This window comes from Balaenoptera musculus, chromosome 9 (assembly GCF_009873245.2).
Source record: "Balaenoptera musculus isolate JJ_BM4_2016_0621 chromosome 9, mBalMus1.pri.v3, whole genome shotgun sequence".
NCBI lineage: Eukaryota > Metazoa > Chordata > Mammalia > Artiodactyla > Balaenopteridae > Balaenoptera > Balaenoptera musculus.
The window spans coordinates 36,316,701-36,333,227 of NC_045793.1; the positions used below are offsets into that span (position 1 = coordinate 36,316,701).

Sequence of the window (16,527 nt, forward strand, 5' to 3'; positions counted from 1 at the left end):
TTCCGGGAATTATTTTCTATAAAGGCAATGCTCTATAACTGCACTGAACAGCTTTTAAAGTTTTATTTTTAATGCCATTATTTGAGCATGAGGACTTTATGTCAAATGGTGTCCTATACTCGTTTTCTTTTACTCCATTTAGTTCTTACAGCAACGCTATGAACGTATCACTATTGACTCCCATTTGTTACTGGGAAGATTTCATGCCCATCACTTTGTGCAGCATGTATATTAATCTTCAATCACAACAATACTACTGCTAAATTGATATTATCATCCCCATTATGCAAACCAAGACACTGAGGTTAAGAAATTTACCAGTGATTAAAAATACAGTAAATGACAGAAATGGAATCCAAATGTAGGTGTCGGGCTCCAACCTCAACTAGTTCCCCAACTCCATACTGACTGGTACTCAGATTCCAACCAGTCATTCCAGCCTCACATCTCTCCCCCATCCTTGCCACCAGCCTTAGAGTCCAGACAACTCACACCTCCTCACATTTTAGCATGCTGCTCTGTGTGCGCCTAGTGACCTTACTAGCCTTTACCAGTGGTTCAAAATTTATTCATCTGTCAAAACCCAGTTCAACCACCTTCCTCAACACCTCCAAAAGAACTGATCATCTGGCTCCTGGAGTATTTTGTTTATACTTCTGTCACAGTACGTCCATGGTGAAATTTGTATTGTAGTATGTTATATCTATCTCAACCCTTGGGCTGACAACTCTTGGGAGGGCCAAGAACTACATTTTATTCATCTTTCTGGTGCCTAGCATGGATCAAGGTACCCAAGTATGTGATCAGCAAGCTCTATTAGTTTTATACTAGTTCACACGTAAGGTCTTCTGTATTGTGATTACTCTTTTTCCACGCTTCAAGTATCCTACTCTCCAGAGCCAACAGACCACTTGATGTTTCTCCCACATGTGACTCCAAAGTTTTGCTTTGCTCACATTTTTCCCCTCTATACATTGTACCATTTCCTTCCCAACCCTATTTACCTACAAAATCCTGCCTACCTTTCAAGATTCAACTTTATCTCTGTCCCGTACAGGAAAAACCCGTGTAAGCCTAAGTATTATAAACTTTTCCTTTTTCTTAATGCTCTCAAGAGTATTTATGAAATACATCATGAGTGGCCTACACTGTGGTGATTATAAGCATTCTAGAGAGAAAGAATCATGTTATTCTTTTCATCCCCAGTTTTATCACAAAGCCTTGCTATAGTAAACATGTATTTGATAGTAACTTGATTTAACTTTAATCCTTGCATTATAGACTACAATATAATAGAATAATGTGAAATAATTCTTCTGCCTGTTTTCCCTTTATTTTGCACTGGCATACACTCTGGTAAGGATTACACTGCACTGCCTTATCATCATGTGTGTAAATCCTAAGGCAAGGAGGGGGCTGAGCAACCTCAGTGGTTGACCATGTCCAATATATGCAATTGAAATATCACATAAGCATGCTGCAATGCTACCAGAGAAGCAAAGTGTATTCTTTTAAAGTTAATGTATTCATGCATCATACTATTTGGGTAATTTTGCTAAAATTAGGTTACTTTTTATTGTTTTTTATTCCATCTCTTTTACCATACAGATCCCATTTCTGTGCATGAAAGCATAGAAGAAAACAAGTCACAGAGATAACTGAAAATGTTCATCTAAGCACTATCCTGGGGAGATAGTATTTTAGACTTCACATTTGGAATATTCCTCCCCTAACTGGTAGGGGTAATAGGTAGCCAATAGGCTTTATTATTCTAATTCTAGTAGCAAGACCACCCATATGGTGGATATGGCTATATCAGACTGCCTGGGCCCAATACCATAAAACAGCGCATACATGAACTTCCTTTCAATTCTGATTCTACAATCCCCAAGCAATCTGGTGATTCTGTTGCTTTTCGGCTGCCCCAGTGCTGCTCTGCCTAAAGGAAAAGAAAGTTTCTAATGACCAAATTCCTCATTTTAAATTTTGCATACACGGAACTCACAGATTCTTCATATTCTAATTATTTTTGTCCCTAGAAAAATAATTTCTCACCATAAATCAATCTTTTTAGTTTTAAACACTAATTTCATGAGCTTGCTTAACATGAGTCTATCCTCAGAAATGTGAGTCTATTTTATAGGCCAAGGACTACATCCTAGACCATGACAGGAAATTAATGCTAGTCTTCTGGTCCTACTAGACCTCTCTGCCAATCCCTTCCCTTGATGACAATAAGATGACAGCATTAATTTCTACAAACCATATATTTTTCTTCCTTTATGGTTAATTCCAAAGGGTAGAATGGAAGACAATATATCCTACAATAAACTAGCTCACAATTCTACCTTTTATATAGTTATTTTTAAACATTAAGTATCTGTCCTATTTGGTGATAAATAATGCCAAACTGTTGTTATCAATGTACTTGCCAATCAATCAGAAGGACTTTAATATTAACAGGTTAAAATAATTATTTTATTATTATCTATTATTTTATATTCACAAACCACAATGCTGTTATTATTTTTAAAAATGACGATGCTTATGATTTCATTCTGTCAAGGATAATTTACTTATGACATTTGGATAAAGCCAGACTTTACTAATATATTCCATTTGCTTTATGATGTTTTATTTTGTTTCATTGTGTTTGAGATGGAAATTGGAAATAAGGAATGTAGAAGCCGCAAATATTTTATCTCACAATAATAATCCACAAAGTAGAATACCAACTTAGCCACCAGAAATCAGAGATGTGTACATATGAGATAAACCCAAAAGGTTTTTTTCATAATGTCAGTTATAAGAATGAAGCAAATACATTAAAAATTCTTTAGTAGAAACCAAGATCACAGTGAATGCATGTATCATATATATCGTATATAAAAATGAAAATATGAATATGCTTTTCTTACTCATTGTTTTACTCTTAAGCTTACCTTGTCCAAGCCTCCACTGTACTAGATTAGTTCAATGTCTACCTATGTTCACTACCATAAACAATATTCATTTTAATGATCTGCAAATGTTGGTATATATGACAATAATTTAAATTGAATCTTATAAATGCCAAACAAAAGCTGCAGAAAAAAATTAATAGTATAATTGGTTGGAGGGATTTATGTTTAATTAGAGTACCTTGGGGAACAACAGGGAAAACTCTGTTTCTTCTTCTTCATATTTTCATGAGGAGACTTTTGATCAAGAAATGCAATTAGTTTTATTCTGTCCCTCACTTCTTACCATGAGAGTGGCAGAGACTCATCACACTGGTGAGTTTAAGAGAACATATGAACGTGCCCAGTTCAATTTCTTTTTCCCAGTTCAGTGCTACCTGTAGAGAAGACACATTCAGGCCTGTTTTTATCCATTCCTCAGTGACAGAGGACAGTGGATGTCCCACTGTGCCAGCAGCGGGGAGGGTACCACTGTCTAATTCAGAGCTGAAGCCAATTTCATATGGACACATAATGCATGTCCTCCAATTCAGCCTCTACCAGTAATAAAACTGGTACTTTGATCTCCATCTGCCTGGCACCTGTGTCTGTTTCTCTGAAGTTTCCAAAGTCTGGAGGGGATGTGATTAATGTGATTTATCCAACCTCTAAAACCCCAAACCAAGTCGACTGCTGACACAGAGGTGGAGATCTACATAGATTGAATACTGTAAGATTGCCTATTCTTATTTATTCATTCAGTAAGTATTTACTGAACACTGAGTATGTGCCAGGTATTCTCTAGGCATGGGAATATGGCAGGGGAGAAAGACAAAAGCCAGAATCTTAGGAAACCAACTCTAAGCACACACCACCAGGCTGTGAGTAAATCAGCAGGGAAATAGGAAGAGAAATACACCTGTGTTTTCTTTTTCATGGACTTCAGAGTATAAATTACAGTATTTCAACATATTAATTGCAACAAAAAATAATAATAGGCTGATATAAAACTGCAGAGAGTCATCCATTTGACCTACAAAAATAGCAGTTGTCTTACGATAGAGACTAATAATTTGACACTAAAGAATAAGTGAGCAAATTCTATCCTTTTGGAATGACACAAAAGACCATATAAATATCGAAAAATCTAAAATAAAACTAATTAATGATTATAAAGAGATATTTTAATTTAAAATAGCGTATATATATATAAATAATGAATAGGGTTTGATGTGGGAAAACCACTTGTACAGATTGATTGAATCTTATCAGTTCTGGGTAATAATACCATATCCTGTTCTATGACAAACTAACAGAAGCAGCATCAGTTTTCTTTTAATACATCTGAATATTAAAGATTAAATATCAAAAGTAGCACTGATTTTCTTTTAATGCAATTGAATATTAAGGATTCATATTAATAACAACACTTATCCCCTCTAATGTGTTTCTCATATTTAAAGTACTTTACAAATATTAATTCCAAAAAATCATTAATAGTGTCAATCCAAGATGGATAATATTCATATGTTTCAAAGATAGTCTATATCCAAAACGCTTTATACATCTGAAAACAGAAGACTTTACAAAAACTCTGACAAATTGCTAATACCAGCTAACAAAGACACAAAGTAGAACACTTTTTTGTATTTATAGAAGATTATAATCACTATGATACTAACAGGGAAGAGGTGGCATTTTGCCAACTGGTATGAGAGCCGTTCTGCTCCCTAGAAAATTAAAATTCTTCAAAAATTCTGTACTAAATACAGAAGCATTCAAAGTTAGGAGTAAAGGACAGCAGAGGGGAAAGAATGACTTTGTCAGTGGAACACGGCCGAAAGGCCGTCAGAGAACGGCTACCCCAGCAGAGGCAGAGCCAGCCTGCAGGAGCCGTGTGCTCCAGGTCAGCCTGAGGTGTCTCACCCAATGCCATGTCTTCATGTTACTGCATCTATCACAGTCTATATATGCTGAGAATAGGCGTGCTAGTTTATTACAAGTCTCTGAACTTCAAGAGAGGACACGATATATAGGATAAAAGATGATTTCCTGAAAGGCAATAAGAAATTTTATGAAATACTATGCACTTACTTTAGATTTTTCACCTCTGAAATCTCAATTGGAGATAGGATCTTGAAAACTCTAGCATGATGATAACATTTCAGAACAAAAATGATAGTCTTAAAATGAGCATACCCTACAGAAACTTATGTCATAGCTTATCCTCTCATTTTTCCTTTCTATACAAAATTAATTGAGATGATTTCAAAGTACATTTTCAGTATAATCTGTTGCAAGGTGAGAGCTCTGTAGTTCAAATACCTACAACTATGCTCATCAAGGATTGCTGAAGTTTTACTGGTTTCCCCTAAAGCCAATCCTTTCTAATTTTTGTAACATTAAATTAACTTTCAAAAATTAAAATATACCATTTTATGTAGTTACTTTTCTGTTATTTTAAAACAGCATTGAGGGACTTCCCTTGTGGCACACTGGTTAAGAATCCGCCTTCCAATGCAGGGGATACGGGTTTGAGCCCTGGTCCGGGAAGATCCCACACGCTGCAGAGCAACTAAGCCCGCCCGCCGCAACTACTGGGCCTGCGCTCTAGAGCCCGTGAGCCACAACTACTGTGCCCACGCACCGCAACTACTGAAGCCAGCGTGCCTAGAGCCCGTGCTCCGCAACAAGAGAAGGCACCACAATGAGAAGCCTGCGCGCAGCAACGAAAAGTAGCCCCTGCTTGCCATAACTAGAGAAAGCCCGCATGCACCAATGAAGACCCAATGCAGCCAAAAAAAAAAAACAGAATTGAAGTGACGCTTGACTCAAAATAAATATTATGGTTCAGGTAACTAATAGTTGGGTCATATTTAAGAGTCATCCGAGGATAAATTCTTACAAAATACTTAGTTTTTAAAATGACAAAATTAAGTTGCTATAAACCTTAATGTAGTTTTTAAAACTTTCTAGAAAAGATTTGAGTCTGGGAGATAAAGTCCAACCCATGGAAAGAAATTAATTACATATGTTTACAAAATGAGTAGGTCAAATAGGCATTATAGATGATAACAGGCATTATAAAATTATTCTGAGTATTATTTGAGTAAACATAGACTTACATCTCTGAGATGCTTATAAGCTGAAATGCCTTATATTTATGATTTTAAACTCTCCACATGTACAGTCTTTGTTTTAAAACCCAGAAAAGAGTTGAAATGGAAAAAAAAAAAAGAGTTGAAATGGAGAGCACATAATCACAGTGAAACCTTCAGATGCACAAAACTTACATTCTCAACTAGAAGAGCATATGTCTTTCTATAACACTCCTCAGATGAGGCAATTTCTAGATGTACTTATGTAAAAAAAGATGACTTATAAGCATTTCTGAAATAACATTTTCAAATATAATGAAGATCAGGAAGACAATGAGATGGTGTTTACAACAAATAACACTGACAGAGAAATCTAAAATTCCTGACTATTTGACTTTTAATTAAAAAAAAAAACCTTCTAACCAGCTTAGTAACATAGGAATGCTGACAATAAAGTTCATTAGAGGATCAAGTTCAGCAATCACTCATTAAGGGCTTACCACAGACAAGGCACTGTGCTCGGCACTTAGAGGAAGCAAAAGCAAACAAGACTTCACTTTCTCACATATATTATGATTGGAGCAGACACCAAAGCTGAGACCAAGTAATCCCATTTACTTCCACGGCCTTTTCCAGCTCAAATTTTTCCAGTCTCCTGGCAATATTCACTTACACGATGTTGTTGTTGTTGATTTTCTGGGAAAAGGACTTTCCCCACCCTTGTTTTTCTGTCTCATTTTATTCCTATTTTTAATTTATGCCATCTTGTTGTATTTTGCATACTCTAAGTTGCCTTAAGACCACTGTAGAATGCAGCAGGGTATAAAGAAACAAATAGAAGACAAACACAGAAGAAGAAAATCAAGTCAAGATATTCCAGGACACACTTGAAAATCAAATTTTAAATGTCCAACTCTTCTTTCTCAGCTGGCATATTGGCCTTGAAGTCAGAATATCAAGATTTTAATGCTACCTCAATATCTATAAAATTTTAGGCATGATTCTGACCCTCATTAAGCCTCAGTTTTATCATCTGTAAGTAAAGGTAAAAACAGCCATGTCACAGGATTTTGTCTGCATATTGCAGAGTAGTTGGTATGGAAGAAATGTTCAACAAAAATCAGTTTTATTTCCTTCTTTTACAAACTCATTAGCTGTCTATTGCTCTAATACTGCAGTAAAATGTCAGTCAACAACATGGCATGTCTTGTTAGCAAAAACAGAACAAATGTAAAACCAGTATATGAATAAAACTATTAAGACAGTAAAACCAAAAATATCAAGATAAAAATTCATTTAAAAATTCTGCCCACATTTTCTTATAGTTACTACACCAACCTCAAATACTTTGCAGAATGAAACAGAGATATTTTTTAAGGAAAAAAATGGTCCATTACTTCCTCTAAATTTCTGCTTCTTAGTCAGGGTACATATATGACCCCCAGAGTGTACATAAGAAACCAAAGGATGAACATTTTGTCGTATTACTTTTGAAAAAATGTCAACAAACATTTTTATATAAAATATAACTAGATGACAAAATAGGATTCAAGATTCCCTTGAATTTAGGGGCAGAGGAGGGGGAAGCTTGAGATATCAGTGATAATTTTCAATTGTGAAGTGTTTTTTCAGTTAATTCTCCCCAAATTGATCTATATATTTAAAACAACCCCTATTAAAATCTCAGCAGGCTTTTTGTTGTTGTTGTTGAAACTGACAGGCTGAACCTAAAATGTATATGAAAATTCCAAGAACTTAGATTATCCAAAACAATTTTTAAAAGGAAGTAAAAAGTTGGGGTACATACACAATCTGGTTTCAAAGCTTGCTATAAAGCTGCAGTTATTAAAAGAGTGGTACTGGTATAAAGACAGACCTAGAGATCATTAAAACAGATAAGAAAGTACAGAAATATGCCCTTAATATGTATGGTCATCAACTGATTTTTGACAATAGAGCCAAGACAATTTAAGGATAAAAGATGGTCTTTTCCACTAACGACCCCTGCATACCATATACAAAAATTAACACAGAATGGATCAAACCTAAATGTGAGAGTTAAAACTATAAAACTTGACAAGTAAAAAATAATAGAAAATCTTTACGATCTTAAATCAAGCAACAACTTCTTAGACATACACCAAAAGGATAACCCATAAGGTAAAAAATAATAAATTGGGCTCAATCAAAATTAAAATATTTTGCTCCTCAAAATGCCATTAAGAAAATATCACTAATTAGGAGAAAAATTTTGGAAATCATCTATCTGATAAGGAACTTGTATCCAGAATATATAAAGAACCCTTACAACTCAATAATGAAAAGTCAAACAACCCAATCAAAAAATTGCCAAGAGATTGAATAGACAATTCACCGAAGAAAATATACTAATGGCCACATGAATATCATTAGTTATTAAAGAAATGCAAATTAAAACCACAATGAGATACCATTATATGCCTACCAGAATGGCTCTTATCAAAAGGACCAAAAATACCAGAAGTTGGCAAGGACAAGGAAAACTTGGGGTCCTCATACATTTCTGGTGGGGATGTAAAAAACAAAACAAACACCATTTTTGAAAAAAAGTTTCTGTTTAGTAGTTTCTTAGTGGATATACATAAACTTATCATTGAACCCTGCATTCATACCCCTAGAAAACTACCTAAGGGAATGAAAAGATATGTCCACATGAAGACTCATACACAGAAGTTTACAGCAGCATTATTTAGAATAGCCAAAAAACAAGAAATCCAAATGTCTATAAACTGGTGAATTGATAAACAAAATTTGATCCATTCAATGGGATATTTCTTAGCAATAAAAGGAAAAAAATTCTAAACATGCTACAGCATTGATGAATCTCAAAAGCATTATGCTAATTGAAAGTAGCCAAAAAAAAAAAAAAAAAAGAAAGTAGCCAGACACAAAAGATTATATATTGTAAGATTCTATTTATAAAAAATTTCTAGGAAAGGCCAATCTGTGAACACAGAATACAAATCAGCAGTTGCCTAGGATAGGACTGGTAGCAGGGCTTGACTGCAAATGAGCATGAGAGAGTTTTGGGGGGTAATAAAGGAATTATAGAACTGGATCTGGTGAGGATTACACAACTCTAAATATACTAAAATCATTGAATTCCATCAACTGCAATGAGTGAATTTTATGGTATGAAAATTATACCTCATTAACGCTGTTAAAACTAACACAACATTGTAAATCAACTATACTTCAATTTTTAAAAATTAAAAAATAAGAACAAATGAATATGCAAAGTTCTAAACTAAAGCCATAGACTATTTTTGCAATGATTAATCAATAAATTATTAGTTTAAGATGTTTAACCCAAAGAAGCGGACATAAGGTAGAAACATAACTATTTTCAAATACCCAATGTATTTCTAACATACAATATATGTATGCATATGTACACATATGTAATGTGCCCTTCAAAGGACAACTAAGGCTAATGGGTCTTAATTAGAACAAATAAATTATAAGAATATAAATACAAATCAAAACACTGAGAACTCTCTAAAATTAAGAGCCAACGTTTCCAAAAAATGAGCTGTGAACATTTAACAGGATGCTCCATGAGTCAGTCTATTTCTTGTTACTGAAACTGTTTTAAATGGTTAATTGACTAGCTAGTATTGTTCAGAGCCAACTCCTACGTGGAATGGAATTGAATAATAAATCAGATGACCCCCCCAAGATTCCTTTCATTTTTAGGATATTTTTATTATTTTTATTTCTGCCACTGAACTGACACATTAAAAATGAGGGTAGCCTTGAGACAAATGGGCACTCAAAGTCAAAATTACAGTCCAGTCCAGGGCCTAAAACAAAGCCTCTACTTGTCTGATGACCCTAATATATAATGGGTCTGAAAGTGAAGTTGTCAAGGTTTTGGATGAATACACTGAGTCTGGCCCAGGCAGCTACTGGGGACGCTACTCTAACTGTAACAGCATAGAGGGTCATCTCATAGCCAGTAATAAACTGTCTGTTGATCTGATAAGCTTTGGAGTACATCTTTTCAAAAAAATTATCAAATTTTTTTTAATATAACGAGGTAAGGTACTGATAGAAAAAGACTATTTTATTCATTTCTTTCTTAACAAAAATAACATTTTTCAGCAGGAGAAAAATGAGTAGAATTATGTAACTATTGTGCTGTGTCATAAGTAATAGTTATTGTCAAAATAAATCTCTTCTTGCCTTGAAAAACATCTGACCTGAGCTCAAGTAAAACTATTATTTCAGGAACTATCTCTGTAGTGGAGAGGTGATAGGGGTTCATAGGATACATCAGCATCAACTAAAACAAAATAAGGTAGATATTATGTTATAGACAGAAACACATGCTGAAAATTTCAGTGAAACTTCTGAGACTATAGTTTTTGCCTTGGCGATTAAAACCTTGGAATTTTAATAAAGCAATACTTATTTTAATAAACTATTGCAAACAATACCCTTACTGCGACATTTTCTACCTCGTTCATAACCAGAGAATACTATACATATGCGTGCATACATATGTGTTTTAGGTTTATACTTTTCTAATTTCAAATTTTGTATTCATTAGGTCATTTTACTCTCTAAAGAGATGAGATTTTAAACATGGCAGGAAGATGTAGTTGAAATGGACAGCAAATAGCAGCTACTGGCTTGCTCTTGGTTATCTATGAGCCTACTTCAGTGTGTTTCCTGTGTGTTCAATTAGCTCTTTTTTCTTTTCAAACAAGGTAAGATGATCATCTCAACAGACAAAGAAAAAGCATTTAATAAAAACATTCAGAAACTAGGAATAGAAGAAAACTTCCTGGACCTGATAAAGGGCACCTACAAAACAAAACAAAACACATCTAACATCATATTTAGTGGTGAAAGATTATTAAATGCTTTTTCTCTAAGTTCAGAAAGAAGAAAAGAATGTCAGTTGTTGTAACATCTATTTAACACTGTATTAGAGGAACTAGCTAGGGTAATTACATGAAAAAAAATGAAAAGGCATCAAGATTTTGGGAGGGAAATATTAAATGTATCTGATTTTGTAAACAAAAACTGTGTATATAGGAAATCCTAAGGAATCCATACAAAAAGTCTGTTAGAACTAATAAATGAGTTCAGCAAGGTAGCAGGACACAAGATCGATACACAAAAGTGAATTGTATACTAGCAATGAACAACGTGAAAATAAAATTAAGAAAAAAATCAACTTACAATAGCATCAAAAAGAATAAAATACTTCAAAATAAACTCATGAAAATAAATGCAGACCTTATACACTGAAAAATACTAAGTATCATTGAAAATAATCACAGAAGACCTGAATAAATGGAAAGACATCTAATGTTCATGGATTTGAAGACTTCATATTAAGATGGCAATAGTCCCAAAATAGATCTATAGATTCAACACAATCCTTATCAAAGTCCCAGCTGTATTTTTTTGCAGAAATTGACCAGCTGATCCTAAAATTCACATGGAAATACCAAAACAATATAGAAAAAGAAAAAAGTTAAAGGATTCGCACTTCCAGATTTCAAAACTTACTACAAAGCTAGATAATCAAGACAATGCAGTACCAACAGAAGACATACAGATTAATGGAATAAAACTCAGAGTATAGAAATCAACACACTTATGGTCAATTGATTTTGGGCAAGGGAAGACAATTCAAGAATAGTATTTTCAACACAATGTGCTGGGACCTGGATAGCTAAATGCGAAAGAATGAACTTGGACTCCTATCTCACAAGATACGTAAAAATTAAATCAAACTGAATCACAGACCTAAATGTAAAAGCTAAAACTATAAAATTCTCAGAACACATCTTTGTGACCCTAGAATAGGCAATGATTTTCTTAGATGTGGCATCAAAAGCACAAGTGACATCAGAAAAAAACAAATAAATCGGACTCTCTAAAAATTTAAAATTTTTGTGCTTCAAAGGACACTATAAAGAAATTGAAAAGATAATCCACAGAAATGGAGAAAATATTTGCAAATCATATACCTGAGATTAGTATCTAGAATGAGTTTAGTATCTAGAATGTATAAAAAAGTCTTACAACTCAACAATAAAAATATACCCAATTTTTTAAAAGAGGACAATATTTGGAATTATAAAATGGTGTATCCGCTTTGAAAAAGTTTGTCAATTCCTCAAAATGTTAAGCATAGAGTTACCATATGACTCCTAAGTATATAACTAAGAGAACTGATAAGCATATGTCTGAATAAAAGCATAAGTGTTCATACCAGTATTATTCATAATAGCCGAAAAGTGGGAATAATCCAAATGGCCATCAACGAATGAATGGATAAACAAAATGTGGTATATCTATTATAATGGAATATCATTTGGCCCTAAAATGGTATGAAGTATTGATGCACGCACAACATGGATGAACCTTCAAAACATTATAGCAAGTGAAAGAAGCCAGACATAAAAGGCTGTGTGCCGCATAATTCCATGTATATGAAATGTACAGAATGGGAAAATAGAAGGTAGAACAGTGGTTTACAAGGGCTGGGGAGAGAGGGAGGTGCTAAGAGACTGCTAATGGGTGTGGGGTTTCTTTCTGAAGTGAAGAAAATGTTCTAAAATTTGACAGTGGCCAACAGCTGCACAAATCTATGAAGAGTAAAATAACACTGAATTGTACACTTTAAAATGAAGGATTTAATAGTATGTGAATTATGTCTCAATGAAGATGTAATTAGAAAAATAAGTCAAAGCAGGTGGGCCACTTAAGATAGATCAGGACCATCATTCAGTAAGGAATAAAAAAACTTATCAAGGACATATTATAGGAAGAGGTGTAGATTGGGAAAATGACTCACAGAGCTTTAATTCCAACAGGGGAAGACAGAAAACATAGAAGAAAAATTAAATAAACAAGACAATTACAGCTTGTAATAAAGGCCATGAAGGAAAATATAGTGACCTGACAGAGAAAAATTATTGGAGGCCTTCATTAAACAAGGTAGTCAGGGAAGGCCTCTATGGGGATTTGATCCAAAGAATAAGACAAAAATTATCACATAAAAGGTGTGGAGGGGTGCATGCCTGGTTGGGAAATGGGAAGTCCAAATGCCCTCAACTAGAAGACAACTTGGCATGTTCAAGAAAGGCCAGTGTGTCTAAAACATAATATATGAGGGGGAAAAGTGGCACAAGAAAATGCTGCAGAAATAAACAAGAGTTAGATCAGGCAGAGCATGGAAGCTACAGTTATGAATTTAGATTTTATCCTTCCTTCAAGCGGAAGCCATGGGAAGATTTTAGGCAGAGTAGTTACACTATCTGATTTACACGATCCAATTTTAAAAGCTTGTTTTGTCTGTCATGCAGAGAACAGACTAGAAGAGGGCAACAACGAAAACAGGAAGAGTAAATAAATGGCTCTAGCTGTCTTCCTGGAGAGATGGGTGGATTGGCCCAGACTGAGAGAGTCTCTTTATGTAACTGTATCCAGCACTTCAGGTTCTAGCCTATTCTAAGTATAGTGGATATTGTGATATATTGCCCAAACTCATTTCTGGGATGAAGGACTTATTTCCCCAGCTACTGGCTCAGCTGAAAACAGACTTCCTGGAGCAGCCTTCATCCAGTGATCAGCACACAGGTAGAGAGAGAGGCCTGGCCCCTTACCTGAATGAGCCATCCAGCTTCAGACCTCCCCATGAGGTCCACGATCCCTTCACTGAAACTACATCCCTCTCCCCAGTTCTGCTTCCTTCCTTTCCCTCCTGAAGCTATTGATCTCAAGAGTGTTCCTTAATCACTGTCCTCTATGATAATCTCCATCTCATCATCTGCTTCCCAGGAACTCAATCTGACACTGATTTCATAAATCTCAGTACATGGTCCTCAGTTTACCTTAATTTATAGATGGTCAATAATAATAAACTTGAAATGATAATACCATTTTTAAAACTCCTTAACAATGCAGCGATACCTTGCAAATATGAATGACATTTGTACCATAACCCATTCATACTACATGTATCCTAATTAAATCTTTTGTTTGTAAACACATTTGAATTCTATTTTAGCAAAAAGGCAATAGTAAAAAATAAAATAAATGGCAAGATAAATTGTACCATTAATCACTCTGAAGAACCTAGGAACAAAAGTGTGCAAGTTTTCTAAGTGTCTTTCATTGCTAGATAAGAAGATAAAGCATTATTTACAACTGCTGATCAGATCAATTAATGTGAACCATTATAATTGAAACATATTATCCCACTCCATACTAATCAAAAGTAAAAATTCAATGGAGTACCTTGTTTCTATTAGCCCAGAACATTATGTCCTACAATCAGAAAAACATTCAAAATTTGCATATGCAATTCTATTCTTCCAAACTACAGTTGCTCTCTATATTTATAAGTGGTATAATTTATGAAACAATTTGAGGTACATAAGAACAACATATAATCAAATCTTGATTATTTAGGGTGGTAGAAGAAATATATCACTAAAATCTACCCCATTTAACTCATCACATACAATCTTCTTGCCTATCAAACAATTTTCCCAGACTGCTTGCTAGTAGCTAAATAATTTAATTTGAGTTTTACCCTTTTCTTATTTCATAAAGGTTCTACAGTATCAGTGAAATAGCCAAAGGGCAGCAACATGAGGGAGTCAAGTCAGAAGTAGCAAAGTCCCTAAATAATCCTCAAAGTATTCTACATCTTAAATAACTTAGAGTTTACTGTTGGTTGTGTTGGCAAAAAATACATATATATTGAAAGGATCTTTTCTCTGGAGTTTCAGCCCAGATCAGAATTTTATTGCCTTTTGCCCAAGGCCACTGCAAGACCTCCAGAGCAAAAAGAAGGTACAGTGTGATCCTTAATATGAGTTATGAAGATCAAAATAGAGCAAAGAGAGGATTTCAGAGATTTAAAAATCAGTAACAATTTTTACTGAAATTTGGAAATATGTCTCCATATTTTAACTTTATATTATAAAATAATTTTCACTCTGTTTTTGAAATAGCCAGGCAATAAGTTATGTATGACTGTGAGTTCCTTGAGGTGGGAAATACGACTGGATCATTCTATTTCCAATGTGTCATATGGAGCCTGGAACATAGCACTCAACAAAAGAAACCAAAAAGGAAGATCCTTTAGTTCTGTGCTTCCACATACACAGATTTCCTCAACTAAGAGAGTGTATTTGAAAACAAAGTGTAAAGAAGTCAGTAAAAAGCAGATGTGGTTAAAGTGTTTATTTTTCAGTCTTCACAACAGCTTATGAGGTATCATCTCATGTTAAAAAACGGGGGGGGGGAGAGGGAAAGAAGTTCAGAGACCATAAATAACTTACCCAAGATAATGTAGCTAATAAGCTGCAGAGCTGTGAGTCAAAATGCTGCCTTGCTAACTCAGTTCTCAGAACTTTTCTGTAGCTGCATTGTCTAACACAGTAGTCACCAGCCACGTGTTGTTGATGAGCACTTGAAATGTGGCAAGTCTGAGCTGAGTTGAGCTATAAGTGCAAAATACACACTAGATTTCAAAGGAAAATATTTTTAAAAAAGAATGTAAAATTATTCACCAATATTTTTTGTATAAATTACATGTTAATAATATTTTTGAAGTATTAGTTAAATGAAATGTACTATTAAAATTAATTTCACTGCTTCTTTTGCTTTTTTAAAAAAATGTGGTTACTTAAAAATGTTAAATGACATATGTGGTTTGCATTACATTTCTATCAGGCATACTGATCAATAGGAAAAGGTAGACAAAGAAGAGAGACTTCCACTGGAGAATGAGATTGAGAGAAGGGAAGAAGTGATCTTTTAAATTTTAATTTGTCATTATATTATCATATACTGTTTGACATTTTTTAACATGAATATATATAAAATACAGCACAGATTCTATAAAAATACTATGATGGCAGTGATAGCCCTACCCATAATCTCAATGAAGTTTTACATTTAGGGTGTCAAGCTACATCTAAAGGAATGAAGAGAAACAAACGAGAAATAAAGAAAATTTGGAAAGGCATTCCAGGTGGAGGAAAAGTGTACCCAGCAGCAATGGGACAGCTGAGTAAAATGTAGGAGAGAACAGAAGAAAAAAAGGACATATGGGGCAGCTACATCAGGTCTGTAAGCCATGCAAAGACATTTTATCTTTATTCAAAAGATACTGGAGAGTCGCCAAAGGGAAGGGACATAATCTGAACTGTAATTTATGAAGACAGCTCTCACTTTATAGAATATAGGTAGACTGGGGTGAAGAAAAACGGAGAATGGCAAGGAAAGAAACTAATGTTTAGTGAGTTCCATGCACTTGGCTAAGTGGTTTACCTACATTCTTTAATTTGGCATCATTGTTTATAGCTGAAAAAAACAAACAAGAAATTAAGAAACCTTCCATGACCACACAGTTGGCAATTTATCCTCAGAAACTGTAGGGGATAATAAGGATGGGTTCTGATGTAGATAATTTG

The 16,527-nt window shown here is 34.4% G+C and overlaps 1 protein-coding gene across 1 annotated transcript in view; it reads right to left on the minus strand.

Moving 5' to 3' along the window:
• FOXP2 (forkhead box P2) overlaps window positions 1-16,527 on the minus strand; it is a 531,741-nt gene that overhangs the window by 409,692 nt on the left and 105,522 nt on the right. The window contains exon 3 of the mRNA XM_036862984.1: window positions 6,711-6,840. The gene's annotated coding sequence lies outside the window, so the exon portion shown is untranslated. The remainder of the gene's footprint in view (window positions 1-6,710; window positions 6,841-16,527) is intronic.